This window comes from Uranotaenia lowii, chromosome 1, assembly GCF_029784155.1.
Source record: "Uranotaenia lowii strain MFRU-FL chromosome 1, ASM2978415v1, whole genome shotgun sequence".
In the NCBI taxonomy this organism is placed as follows: domain Eukaryota; kingdom Metazoa; phylum Arthropoda; class Insecta; order Diptera; family Culicidae; genus Uranotaenia; species Uranotaenia lowii.
In genome coordinates, this window is record NC_073691.1 from 135,654,214 (window position 1) to 135,668,309 (window position 14,096).

Below are 14,096 nucleotides of genomic sequence, written 5' to 3' on the forward strand. Positions count from 1 at the left end.
ATCCTCAGGAGTTACAGTCAAAGTAAAAAAAAATACCTTGAAAACACAGTTGCTAAAAAGCTTTCTGGCACTGAAATACCCTTCAATGATAAATTTTATTCGATTAGTTCTCGAGTTATCCAAAAAAAAGATATATATTTGAGCGATACCCTCCCCTCTGGGGACCCCAGTTTCAAACCACCACAGAGTGATTACTTGTATCTATACAACCTTTCATCCCAAAGTTAGTTCGTTTTGCTGGATTAATTGCGAGTTACGGGAAAATTGTTTGGGAGACCCCATCCTTCATTCTTATCTCCCCACCGGAAGAAAAGAGGGGTCTCAAACCATCAGAGAAAAAATCATCGTACACTCCCATCCAAATTTCAATGCGGCCATCCAGACTTTCGCAGAAATAAGTTGAATGTCAATGCTGACATTATCGACTGATCATTAAATGTAACTCAATTTTGTCGATACACATCACATTCGCCATCCCAATGCCACTTGGTAGATGAATCGCTTCCCAAACAACAGTGAAACCTCCAAGCAAAACAAAATAATACAAATCCCTATCCATGCAAAATTGGTTCGTGCATTAGTGGAGTAATTTTTCTTTTTCTCGAAATTGAACTTGAGGTTCAATTTTGGGTAGGAAATGAATGCTCTCGTTAAGCAAGGGAGAAAAAAAAACAACGTCACCGAAAACAAATCAAATGGCCATTGAACTCCAGTCTGGTGCGGTGCCTGAATTATGGAATCAAGATCCAAAGTTGTCAGGCTGACATCACAATTCAACCGGGAAGTCTGTAGGGTGTAACAAATCGACAAATGAAGAAAGTGCTTGCATCCTGGCATCATACATACTGATGGAAGCTGCAGTGGAACAGACAATGCCATTTCATGTGACATTCAACTCAGCAGCTCGTTTGTGATTCCGAATAGCTGGTTTTTGTTAGCCAGCAGGTTATCAAAGATAATGCAATCGTTTTGTTTTGAAATCACATCTCCAGGGTTCAATCAGGCTAGTCAGATATTGACCTAGGAATGTTGCAATTTTTACATACATAAGTACGATTACCTATTTGTTTTATTAAGTAGGAATATTGATGTAATATAAACCAAAGCTAACCATGATTGCTTTAAATAATCATGTCATTTTTGCTTGAAAATTTGAAAAAAAAAATCTGGAAGTCTGTAGTTTGCAAGGTACCGTTGAAAGGGGCATCATTCAACAGCAGGTTAGATGCAACATTGGAATACCAGATCACTTATTCAAATTTCATTTTAGTATTACGTAATCCAATTATCATTTAATAATAAAAAAAAATGATGGCGACATAGTTTTTCAAATCGTGGGATATTTTTGAAAGAAAAATTGATTCACATAGAAAATTTAAAACATCGAGTAATAGATGTACAAATTTTAATGTTTTTCGATACTGTAAAAAACTTTATCCAACATGACGGATTGGTTTAATGAAAATCACCCACAAACTTTATGTTGCTTTTATTATCCTACATTAACACTGTTTATGTAAGAATATTTTTAGGTCGATCACCAATAATCAATAAAACCAAATTTTTAGATAAATATTTTTATAATTCAGCTACGAGTCTAGGCTTAAACGCATCAAAATGCAAATCAAAGATTCACCTTTTAAATCTCGTTTCCATATTCTGGAACATGATTGTTTTGCCTCACTTATTTATTTTTATTTTTATTTACAAATACCGTATTTGTTTATGCCAAGTGTTGCACTTGTGTTGCACTGGTGCACCACTAGGTGCTGTCAAACTGTTTGTTTATTCGGCGGGGTTGCACTGGTTTTGACCTGGTGTTGAACTACCATCGGGCGGTAGTGCCCTGAAAATTTTGTCAGTGTTGCGAGAGCGCGTGTGAGTGAGTGAGGTACGGTGGAACACTGATCGAGGGGAGAAAACAAATACGGTAATAGTAATCCGTCTCACGACATAACTTGACGAACATAATTCCTAAAATTCACTCGGTTCATGGCAACCGTTCTCCAATTTCTCGGACACTCCACGTTCGCCAGATCACGCTCCACTTGGTGTAACCACCTCGCTCGTTGCGCCCCCGCTCGTCTTGTTCCTACCGGATTCGTAGCAGTTTCAGTTTGCGGTAGATCTCCTCCACCGCCGCAGATGATCTGCCGACTATATCAATTTCATCGGCAAAGCAGATAAGTTGACTGGATCTGTTGAAAATCGTGCCCCGCATTTCGCCCACCGCTCGTCGAATAACACCTTCTAGCGCCACGTTGAACATCATGCAGGATAGACCATCACCTTGTCGAAGCCCCCTGCGCGATTCGAATGAACTCGACAATTCATGCGATTTTTAACCGAGGCGGGCGCCGGTTGCGTGTGTAGTTCACTACGGAAAGTTTTGGGCGCATCTTCACCATCACCAGAAAGTGATCCGACTCGATGTTGGCGCCTCGACAGGATATGACGTCGATGATGTCCGAGAAGTGCTGGCTGTCAATCAAAACGTGGTCGATCTGTGATTGCGTTTGGTGCGGTGATCTCCAAGTGTATTTGTGTGGGAGGCGGTGCTGGAAAGAGGTACTACGTACGGCCATTCGTTTGGAGGCGGCGAAATCAATAAGTCTGAGGCCGTTTTCGTTGATCAGCTGGGATCTTGATATCTTGTTTTGGGCTACGGTCATTTTCACGGTCCAGCTGCGCGTAAAATTCGTCTTTGTCGTCACCGGTACTTCCAAGGTGAGGGCTGTGCACGTTGATGATGCTGATGTTGAAGAACTGGCCCTTGATTCTCAAACGGCACATTCGTGAGTTGATCGGCCACCACCCGATCACGCGCTTTTGCATCTTTCCCAGCACTATAAAAGCTGTTATAAGCTCGTGTGTGTTGCCGCAGCTCTGGTAGATGGCACGACCATCTGGGTACGTTCGTACCATGGAGCCCTTCCAGCATACCTCCTGCAGCGCTACGATGTAGAATTTGCGGCTCTTCAATTCGTTGGAGAGCACGTGGGTACTGCCCACAAAATTTAGAGATCGGCAGTTCCATGTTCCAAGTTTCCAATCGCTAGTCCCTTTTCGTCGCGTGGGTCTTTGCTGATTTCCATCCGAAATTTGTTGTTCGTTGTTCGTTGCTTATGTTTTTTGTAGTCACGAGCTCCGCAGCTAACCCCACTATCTCGCAGGAGGACCGTCGTGGTGTTGCTGTTTTGGGTTCCGAACACCACCAGGACGTTGTTGCACTCCGCATGCAGCCCCTGACATGGAGAACAGACGCGTACGAAGCCCTCTAACTCAGTTTGCATGCGACCAAAGCATCCACCGGGATTGGGTACCCGATCTCCGCTAAGGTTGCTCGCATCCCAGCTAGCACCACGGGGAGGTAGAGAATCGGAGTTGCAGACAAAAGGTGATCACGTGATTATTAATTTCAAAATTGCATGCTTAAAAATATTTATTTTTTTGATTTTAGCTAGTATATTTTTTTCAATTCTTACCTTTATTCTTTTTTTTAACATTTTTGACAGAAAAATTTAAAAACTAAATTCGAACAGAACCAAAAATTACTGCAATTAGTGCTTTATGCATTATAACATGAAAAATATATTGAAAAAAAAACTATTAATTTTCGTTTGATTTTGCATGAAAAACAAATTTTGTTGCAACTAAGGGGGTACTCGTCTAAAGAGTGATACGGTCAAAATTTGGTCAATATCAACTTGCCATATTTCTTTCAATTTTGCTTTTAAAAAACCTTAACACCCCTCATTTTGAAGGTGTGCGTGGAATGTTGCTCCTATTTTGATTTTGTTATTCACTCTTCAGTTGTCAAAATGCCATCCAAGGAAGAAGAGCAGCGTATCAAAATTTTGCCGCGCATCGCGAAAATCCGAACTACTCGCACGCAAAGCTGGCAAAATCGCTAAAAGTTGCCAAATCAACCGTTACAAATGTAATTAAAGTGTTTGGGGAACGTTTGACGAAAGTTAGGAAGCCTGGATCGGGAGGAAATCGAAAACCGGAAGCCGCTGAGATGACAAAGAGAATTGCCGGTAGTTTCAAGCGAAACCCTAGCCTCTCTCCGAGATGCCGAAAATAAGCTGGGTGTATCGTCTACAACCGTGCATCGAGTCAAAAAACGAGCCGGACTATCGACTTACAATAAGTTAGTGACTCCAAATCGAGATGATTAACAAAATACGACGGGCAAAGCGCGATCCCGGATGCTGTATACGACGATGCTGACGAAGTTTGATTGCGTGGTAATGGACGACGAAACCTACGTCAAAGCCGACTACAAGCAGCTTCCGGGACAGGAGTTTTATACGGCAAAAGGAGGGGGAAAGGTAGCAGATATTTTCAAGCACATGAAACTGTCAAAGTTCGCGAATAAATATCTGGTTTGGCAAGCCATCTGTATCTGTGGCTTCAAAAGCAGCATTTTCGTAGCTTCCGGGACTGTCAACCAAGAAATTTACGTGAAAGAGTGTTTGAATAAACGTCTGCTGCCTTTCCTGATGAAACACGGTTGTTCCGTACTGTTTTGGCCGGATTTGGCATGTTGCCATTACGGTAAAAAGACCATGCAGTGGTACGCCGCCAACAACGTGCAGGTGGTTCCCAAGGACAAGAACCCTCCCAACACGTCAGAGCTCCGCCCAATTGAGAAATACTGGGCTATTGTCAAGCGGAACCTAAAGAAGACCAAAATACTGCTAAGGACGAGCAGCAGTTCAAGGCAAACTGGCTTTCTGCGGCGAAGAAGGTGGACAAAGTGGCTGTACAAAATCTGATGGCAGGAGTTAAGCGTAAGGCCCGGCAATTCGGATTTGGAAAAGCGGAAGTCTAATTAATTTTTTTTTCCTGAATTTTATACTAATTAAACATGAAAAAGAAATTAAATTTGATTTTTTAAATAAACGATTTCACCGATTTACACGCGTTTTCCCTTGACCAAATTTTGACAGTATCGCCTATGGCCGGACAACATCGATTTTCGAAAACGCAATATCCTAATAATGTTTTAACACCATGGAAATAAAGTCAATAGCAGACTGATATTGTGTAAGAATTATGGTAATCAATTCTAAAAAGGTAAACCAATGATAGGCATCGAAAGCTTTTGCCTAGAAGTTCGGAGAGGATCGCCTAAGCTTTGCATTTATATTTTGGTCAGTTTTTACGGCTTGTTAAATGGGAATTGCACATAAGCGCCATCGTAGGGTGGTTATCTTCCGACAACGGTAGATACAAGATAGAAAAACGAAAGTTCAAATGAATTATTAGGAAAATTAAAAAAAAAGCGATTGATGATCACTTATCGCTCGGTAACTTACGTACCAAAGCTTACCGAACGACTGATGCGGTGTCTCGCGACGGACTATCCCAACATAAAAATTGCCAGCCGAAGGAACAAAACAGTAGGAGACCTATTCAGCTAAGTGAAGGACTCACAACGTATTGGTGAGGTATCCATAATCGTATACAAGATCCCTTGTGATGAACCTTGGACCCTCAAAATACACTAGACCAACGACTCTCAGGGCACAGAAGCAATATGAACATGTTTAAACAGTATTATTTTTTTTTTATTTACATAGTATTCCGTCTTACGACATAACTTAACGATCATAATTCCTAAAATTCACTCTGTCCATGGCAACCGTTCTCCAATTCCTCGGGCACCCCACGTTCACCAGATCACGCTCCACTTGGTGTAACCACCTCGCTCGTTGCGCCCCCGCTCGTCTTGTTCCTACCGGATTCGTAGCGAACACCTGTTTTGCAGGACAGTCATCCGGCATTCTCGCAACATGTCCCGCCCAGCGTATCCGGCCAGCCTTCACCACCTTCTGGATACTGGGTTCGCCGTAGAGTCGCGCGAGCTCGTGATTCATCCTTCGCCTCCACATTCCGTTCTCCTGTACGCCGCCAAAGATGGTTCTTAACACTCGTCGCTCGAATACTCCGAGTGTACGCAGGTCCTCCTCGAGCAATATCCATGTCTCGTGCCCGTAGAGAACAACCGGTCTAATAAGCGTCGTATACAGGTTACACTTCGTGCGAGGGCTAAGTCTTCTCGACCGCAGTTGCTTGTGGAGTCCATAGTAGGCACGACTTCCGCTGATAATTCGCCTCCGGATCTCACGGCTGGTGTCATTGTCTGCGGTCACCAGTGAGCCGAGATAGACAAAGTCTTCGACTATCTCGAGCTCGTCGCCGTCGATCGTGACCTTGTTATTACTGGACAAGCGGGTTCGGTCGGTCTCGGATCCGCAGGCCAGCATGTACTTCGTCTTGGACGTATTAATCATCAACCCAATCCTTCCTGCTTCGCGTTTCAGTTTGGAGTTTTTTGGAGGATTTGCCGTAATGTGAATATCTGGTCCGTCGTAGACCGTCCTTCCATAAAGCAGGCCTGATGACTTCCCACGAATCTGTTTGCTTGTGGCGTTAGGCGGCGGAGTAGGATTCGGGACAACACTTTGTAGGCGGCATTGAGGACAGTGATCGCTCGGTAGTTCTCACAGTTCAATTTGTCGCCCTTCTTGTAGATGGGGCATACTACCCCCTCCTTCCACTCCTCCGGTAGCTGTTCTATGTCCCAGATCCGGATTATCAACCGGTGTAGGCAATCGGCCAACCTGTCCGGGCCCATTTTGATGAGTTCAGCTGCGATGCCATCCTTCCCAGCCGACTTGTTTCTATTCAGCTGGCGAATGGCTTCCTTAACTTCACTCATCGTTGGGAGTGGCTCGTCTTCGTCGTTGGCTACGCCGGCGATGTACCTTCCCCCACCGTCTTGATCTCCTGCATGTGCGCCGTTCAGGTGTTCCTCGAAGTGCTGCTTCCACCTTTCCATCACCTCACGATTGTCCGTCAGGATACCCCCGTCCTTATCCCGGCACATTTCGGCTTGCGGCACGAAGCCTTTGCGGGATGCGTTGAGTTTCTGATAGAACTTTCGTGTTTCTTGGGAACGATGCAGCTGCTCCAGCTCATCGAGCTCCTCTTCCTCCAGGCGGCGCTTTTTCTCCTGGAAGAGTCGGACTCGCTGCCTCTTCCGCTGTCGGTGATTTCCCACATTTCGACGGGTGTTTCTCTGCACTACTGCCGCCCGCGCGGCATTCTCTTCGTCCATCACCCTCCTACACTCCTCGTCGAACCAGTCGTTCCGTCGAGATCGCTCCACATAACCGATGACGTTCTCCGCAGCACTGTTGATGGCTGTTTTGATGGTATCCCAACAGTCCTCGAGAGGGGCTTCGTCAAGCTCGCCCTCTGCCGGCAGCGCTGCTTCGACCGATTGCGCGTAGTCTGCCGCGACCTCAGGTTGCTTCAGTCGCGCGATATTTAACCGAGGCGGGCGCCGGTTTCGCGTGTTGTTCACTACGGAGAGTTTTGGGCGCATCTTCACCATCACCAGATAGTGGTCCGACTCGATGTTGGCACCCCGACAGGATCTGACGTCGATGATGTCCGAGAAGTGCCGGCTGTTGATCAAAACGTGGTCGATCTGTGATTGAGTTTGGTACGGTGATCTCCAGGTGTACTTGTGTGGGAGGCGGTGCTGGAAAAAGGTACTACGTACTGCCATTCGTTTGGAGGCGGCGAAATCAATAAGTCTGAGGCCGTTTTCGTTGGTCAGCTGTTGTGCACTGAACCTTCCAATTGTCGGTTTGAATTCCTCCTCCTGGCCGACCTGAGCATTGAAATCCCCGATGACGATCTTGATATCATGTTTTGGGCAACGGTCGTATTCACGCTCCAGCTGCGCGTAGAATTCGTCTTTGTCGTCACCGGTACTTCCGAGGTGAGGGCTGTGCACGTTGATGATGCTGATGTTGAAGAACCGGCCCTTGATTCTCAACCGGCACATTCGTGAGTTGATCGGCCACCACCCGATCACGCGCTTTTGCATCTTTCCCATCACTATAAAAGCTGTTCCAAGCTCGTGTGTGTTGCCGCAGCTCTGGTAGATGGCACGACCATCTGGGTACGTTCGTACCGTGGAGCCCTTCCAGCATACCTCCTGCAGCGCTACGATGTCGAATTTGCGGCTCTTCAATTCGTTGGAGAGCACGTGGGTACTGCCCACAAAATTTAGAGATCGGCAGTTCCATGTTCCAAGTTTCCAATCGCTAGTCCATTTTCGTCGCGTGGGTCTTTGCCGATTTCCATTCGAAATTTGTTGTTCGTTGTTCGTTGCTTATGTTTTTTGTAGTCACAGGCTCGCAAGGCCCGCAGCTAACCCCACTATCTCGCAGGAGGACCGTCGTGATGTTGCTGTTTTGGGTCCCGAACACCACCAGAACGCTGTTGCACTGCGCACGCCGCCCCTGACATGGAGAACAGACGCGTACGGAGCCCCCTAACTCAGTCTGCATGCGACCAAAGCATCCACCGGGGTTGGGTACCCGATCACCGCTAAGGTTGCTCGCACCCCAGCTAGCACCACGGGGGGGTAGAGAATCGGAGGTGCAGACAAGAGGTGATATGACCACTACCCGAAGGTTGGGTGTATGGGGTCTCGAGTTGCACATTGTCTACTTCGCTAGCCAAACTTAAACAGAAGAAAGATAAAATCACAACAAAAATAAAACAACAGAGAACACAACTGAAAACACTTCCACAACAGAAACAACAGAAAAACATCTAACATATTCACACCAACAGAAAAACTCAAAGAGAAAGATAATACTGTTCTTATAGATCATATGATCAAAACAGGTCACACATTTAATCTAAGCGATGTTAAAGGGTGATACAATCAAAATTTGGTTAAGGGAAAACGCGTGTAAATCGGCGAAATCGTTTATTTAAAAAATCAAATTTAATTTCTTTTTCATGTTTAATTAGTATAAAATTCAGGAAAAAAAAATTAATTAGACTTCCGCTTTTCCAAATCCGAATTGCCGGGCCTTACGCTTAACTCCTGCCATCAGATTTTGTACAGCCACTTTGTCCACCTTCTTCGCCGCAGAAAGCCAGTTTGCCTTGAACTGCTGCTCGTCCTTAGCAGTATTTTGGTCTTCTTTAGGTTCCGCTTGACAATAGCCCAGTATTTCTCAATTGGGCGGAGCTCTGACGTGTTGGGAGGATTCTTGTCCTTGGGAACCACCTGCACGTTGTTGGTGGCGTACCATTCCATGGCCTTTTTACCTCTAATGGCAAGATGCCAAATCCGGCCAAAACAGTACGGAACAACCGTGTTTCTTCAGGAAAGGCAGCAGACGTTTATTCAAACACTCTTTCACGTAAATTTCTTGGTTGACAGTCCCGGAAGCTATGAAAATGCTGCTTTTCAAGCCACAGGTACAGATGGCTTGCCAAACCAGATATTTCTTCTCGAACTTCAACAGTTTCATGTGCTTGAAAACATCTGCTACCTTTCCCCCTTCCTTTTGCCGTATAAAACTCCTGTCCCGGAAGCTGCTTGTAGTCGGCTTTGACGAACATAGGTTTCGTCGTCCATTACCATGCAGTCAAACTTCGTCAGCATCGTCGTGTACAGCCTCCGAAATCGCGCTTTGGCCGTCTTTTTTTGTTTATCATCGCGATTTGGAGTCACTACCTTCTTGTAAGTCGATAGTCCGGCTCGTTTTTTGGCTCGATGCACGGTTGTAGACGATAACCCAGCTTATTTGCGGCATCTCGGAGAGAGAGAGGTTAGGGTTTCGCTTGAAACTACCGGCAACTCTCTTTGTCGTCTCAGCGGCTTCCGGTTTTCGATTTCCCCCTGATCCAGGCTTCCTGGCTGTCGACAAACGTTCCCCAAACACTTGAATTACATTTGTAACGGTTGATTTGGCAACTTTCAGCGATTTTGCCAGCTTTGCGTGCGAGTAGCTCGGATTTTCGCGATACGCGAGCAAAATTTTGATACGCTGCTCTTCTTCCTTGGACGGCATTTTGACAACTGAAGAGTCAATTCCAAAATCAAAATAGGAGCAACATTCTACACACACAAAATACAAATTTTTAAATACAAAATTGAAAGAAATACGCCAAGTTGATATTGACCAAATTCTGACCGTATCACTTTTAGATTCAAGCTACAACAAACACACCTTGATTTTTTTGTGTGGAATGTGTCATATAATTAATAACCCTAACACTGTCAACCAGCGAACGGATACTAAGAACTTGAATTCCACATTCTCTTCTTGATATTCTAAACAAACATAATTTCAAGAAATCAAATCCGCCATCTGTTTAATATATTTAAAACGACAACACGCCGAGGGGAACCGAAGAAGATATGATTTCACAGAGTTCTGCCGCCTAAAAGTTACGGCTAAGTGTTTTCTCGATATTTGGTGAGATTTTCAAATTTAAAAATTTCATTTTTTCCGCCAACTGTAACGTTGATAAAGTCGCGAATGCCATAAAGATGGTAAAACGACTATAATCGAAACAAAAAAAAAAAAAAAAAAAAAAAAAAAAAAAAAAAAAAAAAAAAAAAAAAAAAAAAAAAAAAAAAATAGAAGACTTCTTTATTAGTTTGATGGGTGATCTTAATTAAAAAATTCCATTTATAGTGAAACTATTCTAGAAACGGAATCTAAAACAGTACGCTTTAACAAAAGCAAGACACAACGACTATTTGTAAGTAGGGTTAGATTATTTCTATACAACAAAACATCACACATTTTCTATAATTTTCACTTTTTTGAATCCCTGAAGATGGTGCCATACGACACCGGAACGACGGGAATGTAATAAAATCCGTGTCATAAAAAAGCTTGAACTGATTTGCCGTAAAATTTAACATTTATAAAAATACAGTCCACCCCTTGAATAACACAATTTACATAACTTTTTCTGGTTTAAGTTTCTGGTTAAAATCTTTAAAACATTCCACAAAGTTGTATGAATAAACAAAATACATAATTTTATTAAACATTGTAAGCATGTTAAATGCAAACAGTTGAAAAGATTGTATCCCGAGCAGACTTTTACGGCAAAATAATACCTAATTTTGCTATCATGCCTTGAAAGTAAATTCAGGTATCATTTTGCCCGAATAAAGGTGGTACAATGCCAAAATTTGGGTCTCACTTTTCATATATGGAGACCTCAATCATGTCAAGTGTAGGTTTCACTGAAACCTTAATGATACCTTGTTTAGCCAACGTTTCAGAACGAGTTTTGAGGGCATAATGATGCCACTTTGAGGCATAATTTACAGCCAAAATTTGGCATCGTTGTGATATCAAATTTCTTTTTTAAAACGCTGCCAAACCAGGCATCATTAAGCTCCCATTAAACCAAAATTTGGCATTACTTTGCTATCTTTCTATTGGAAACGAAACCCAAATTTTGGTATTGTTCCACCTTTACTCGAGCAAAAAAAACCAAATCTACCATTCAGGGCATGATAGCAAAATTAGATATTATTTTGTTATAAAAATATGATGATATTTGTCTGAACCATGAATTCATCCACTTTTTTTGTTGCATAGTTAAAGGCGATTTTCATCGTACATCCCATACGATGAATGATTTTCATCGAACATCCCATATGATAAAAATCGCCTTTAACTATGCAATAAAAATGAAGTGGGTGAATTCATCGTTCAAACAAATAACGAACATTGTGTATACACATTTTGGCGAATAAATATTCGTTATATGTCTGAACCATGAATATTATTTTAACTTTTTTTTTGCATATATGATTTTTGTGTATGCTTCATTAGATTGAATACTGTTAACGTCGCTTCGAATTTTTTCAAACATAAAAATTAAATTATAAATTACAATTTCTATATTATTCTATGAAGTTTAATACAATTCGATAAAACAATACAATTCGAAAATACGATATATTAATTACAGTATAATTCAATACACAATATTGATTTGTTTCTCATGATAGTTAATTAGCTCAAATACTGTCATATTATCTCTTAAAAAATGTATAATTACGTTTTTATGAACACGATTTTCATTAATCTGTTGTGTTTTTCCAATGCCTCCAAACTATCTGCAACGTCGCCACCGTGTTCACGTCTTTTCCTAAGGTGATCCTAAAATTTTTAAACGATTTAAAACTTCAAAATATTTGAAAATTCTGTAAATTAAGGATATTTGTGATTAAAACGTGTTCGGTTTATCTTAATAAATAAATTATTCGAGGCCTTTAAAATCAGAGGGGGAAAAGTGCCCAAATGATAAAACGACAAAACGCGCTTTAAAGTTGTCAATGTGCTTGATACAATTTAAAAACATCTGAGTTTTGCACAAGATGTTATTTACGACTAGAAGAATCGATTGGTAAATTAAACTCAAAATTTGACATTTATCCCCCTCTGATTCTGAGGGCTTATTTGAACATTCTTCACATTACGCTTCACACAAAAAATAAAGAAAAAAAATTGCCGACCTTCAGACATTTTTGCTTGGATTTAGTTGATTAATCGTTCCCAATTTTTCCTGATTACAATCTATCATTGCACGATAGTCCCATATCAGCAAATCCAGCCATCAGTACCGACTTCAAAAATTTGGTAAATCTAACGTTTCTTAAAAATGCCTGCGTTTCATGGAAAGAAAAACAATAGCAATAGCACAATTTATTTTCGAGTATGAAGCCAATTTTTTGACCATGCATCACAATCGACTTGTAGAGCATCAACAAATTATAAACACACACATGTTGATTCTCTACAAATAGATTCTTATAATTTCGATAATTTTTTAAATATTATTATTAGGAAAAAAATTTTCATTTTCAAAAACATTTCTAATAAGTGATCATTGGAAATTTGCTCCGCGATTTGAATATTCATATGAATCATATACATTTAGGCGTTTCACTATGCCCGGTATAACCCATCATAAGAATCACATTCATTAATAGCGGCATAAACGAAGGCGTATTACAATCACGTAAAGTAACATGAATAGCATATTCACATTAAGATTCATATTAGGGGCCGATATTAGATAATTGCTATATAAATAATCAAATTTTGATTTGTAGGTGTGTCCTTAAGAAAAAAATATTGAAGTGCATCTTACCAGTTACATGTCATCATTTGACCACTGTTCTAGTTGATCGATTAGACCACAAAACTGAAGATCTAAAACCGCTATTCCATCAGCTGTGGCAATTTCTGCAGTATTGGTAATATTTTTCAGAATCTGCTTAGTCGGATCCAATATCTTTGCAGGACATTGCTACTGCTGTAGCATAGTGCTCCTAAGCAGCGCTGGAATGAAATGGCCGAGTGTTGAGCGTTTCCGGATCCAAGACGATCTTGTCTTTCACAACGTCACTGTTGATTTAATGTTCAAAATACCTGGAAGAAATAAAAACAATCTTTAAATTCTATCGATAACTCTTATGTGTATAAGTTACCCTAACAGATTTTTGAAAATACGGGCCCCAAGGGGTGTGGGAGCCATCAGTTCCGGTGGCATGATTTCCATCCATTCAGTTTTCCTGCGACGGAGCAAAGCTCCGGGAGGATATCGCATCTTCGAGGGATAGAAAAACTCGGCCGCCTGTAAAATGACGGACATTACATTATAAATTTACCTCAACTAATATTGTAACATTGTAAACATTGTAACACAATTCATTTTCAGCTGAGAATCAGAAGCTCTGTGGAAACGCAACACTCTGGAACAGCAAAAATCATGCGCGATTTCACAACCAAGTGGCAATCATTCACGGTCCACAATAAAACGGATTGTTTACTTACTACTTTTCCGGGTGACTTTGGTAATCAGCTGCTATCTTGGCATTTCACTCCTTTCCGTTGGATTTCCCTGCGCACTTAAGCGGATTCCGGCGAACGCCCAACAAAATAAACAGGGGGACATTTGCTGGCTGACGAGAAAATTTGTTTTGTTTTTGTTTTTATTGATCTGGGCGCTACACTGTAATAAATCATGCAGTAGATCTTGAAAATAAAACAAGGTGCAATTAACAACTATTGAGTGACACATATTTCTAGTAGCGGTTTAACTAAAAATTGAATCAATAATATTGAGTAATGTTAACTTATTTAGAATGCTAATTTTATTTGCCAGGAGGGCTCAATTCAAATTTTTCGATGGCCTTTATTGTTCGTATTTCTGTCAATTTTGGTTGTTCA

General features: G+C 41.7%; 1 long non-coding RNA gene across 1 annotated transcript; it reads right to left on the bottom strand.

The window, feature by feature from the left end:
• Window positions 1-13,103: 13,103 nt before the first annotated feature.
• LOC129753936 (uncharacterized) lies at window positions 13,104-13,839 on the bottom strand. The gene is made up of 3 exons (XR_008738960.1): window positions 13,701-13,839; window positions 13,355-13,500; window positions 13,104-13,295 (listed from the first exon to the last, which is right to left on the bottom strand). It is a non-coding gene; the product is annotated as an uncharacterized LOC129753936 (long non-coding RNA).
• Window positions 13,840-14,096: the final 257 nt, after the last annotated feature.